This window comes from Etheostoma spectabile, chromosome 22 (assembly GCF_008692095.1).
Source record: "Etheostoma spectabile isolate EspeVRDwgs_2016 chromosome 22, UIUC_Espe_1.0, whole genome shotgun sequence".
NCBI lineage: Eukaryota > Metazoa > Chordata > Actinopteri > Perciformes > Percidae > Etheostoma > Etheostoma spectabile.
Genome location: NC_045754.1, coordinates 11210184 through 11211608, shown reverse-complemented (window position 1 = coordinate 11211608; position 1425 = coordinate 11210184). Strand labels below are relative to the sequence as shown.

Here is a 1425-nt window from a genome sequence, read left to right as displayed (position 1 = left end):
GAGAGAGAGAGAGAGAGAGCAGAAAAAAACATTTTTTTGTATACCTAACTTTAAGTCCCATTTAGCCTTTCTATAGTTATACTGTGATTGCAAGTGACTATTAGGGGACACACTTTTAATATATATAATTAAAGGTCCTTTGAATGTTAGGCTTTTACAATCTAATCCAATTCCTTGTGAAAAAACACAGACACAGTGAACTGTTACAAAAATAATCTCCCCAAATACGGATATAAGCAAAGGACTCGCATCCTAGTTGAGTGAAGAGCACAACAAAGGGAACTCGGGCTAGGATCCAAATTAGGGGAAAGACGAAGATGTGAAAAGATCAAAACCAAGGAGGAATAAGGGGGAAAAAAAGGATTAGCAATTGGCAGACACCGACACCCAGCTGTGCCACACTGAATCAAATTTTAAAAGGCAATATGAACTAGAGCCAAATTGCCTGTAACTTACATGGGAAATAATATTAAAAAAAAAGATTGAGACAGATACAAAGAAGAGTCCACACAGAGCGTAAGTGTATATATCTATATATATATATATATCTTCATTTATTTTAATATTTAAACCCACTAAAAAGTTGTAAATACAACTTTTGAATGAAAGGCACAGGAAAAATCAGACAATGCTGATATAATACTCAAAAGAAAATTACAGTACAAAAGTAGACAGTTAGTTACGCACGTACAAATCCCTCCAGGTTCAACATCCTCCATACAGGGAAAGCAGAAATGCATCCGACACAACAAAGGAAAGGGAGGCTCAAAACCAGAAATCTGTTAGCCAAACTTCACTTTATTGCATTTCCTAACTGACAAGGGTCACGTCAGCTCCTCTGGTCTTTGAGAAGGTGAAAAAGTAACTGCTGTGCTTTCTAGTTTCCCCGCAGATGGAGTAGCTCATATTTACTTGCTTATTGGGCTGTCTGCTGACCGTGCTACACAACACTCCACTGGGCATTCAGTGTCTGATTCACAACATCAAGACAGATGAAATACAAAAACATATGGAGCCAAAGAGAGGATTTTATTTTTTTTGGTTATCCAGAGTTAAGACCTCTCATAATCCATTACCAAATGAGCCTGTATTTATGATTACGCTTTGATTCCTTGGTCCACTGAGTGCAAAAATCAACCCAACCTCTAAGTGGTGCCGAGTGTTTAAATATTCAACGGAAACGTCCGGGCTGCAAAATTTTAAATCGCAGGTCAGAAGCCGTTTCGGAAGCAAGGAAGTCATTTAGGATATCTTCATTCCCTTTTAATATTTCCTTGATAGGAGTGTACTGTGCTCAACACTAGTGGAAGAAGTTTGAAAATTGGATTTATTTATCAATTAGACATTTAAAAAGAATTTGGTACTCCAGGTCACTACAACGCTGTTTTGTGTTTGACTTTATCCCCCCCCCCCCGTTCATTTAAT

General features: G+C 37.6%; 1 protein-coding gene across 1 annotated transcript in view; it reads right to left on the bottom strand.

Moving 5' to 3' along the window:
* Positions 1-1261: 1261 nt before the first annotated feature.
* Positions 1262-1425, bottom strand: part of dipk2ab (divergent protein kinase domain 2Ab) — a gene marked incomplete in the record, with an annotated part of 24782 nt that continues 24618 nt past the window's right edge. The window contains 1 exon segment of the mRNA XM_032504060.1: positions 1262-1425. This exon segment is cut by the window's right edge and continues 947 nt beyond it.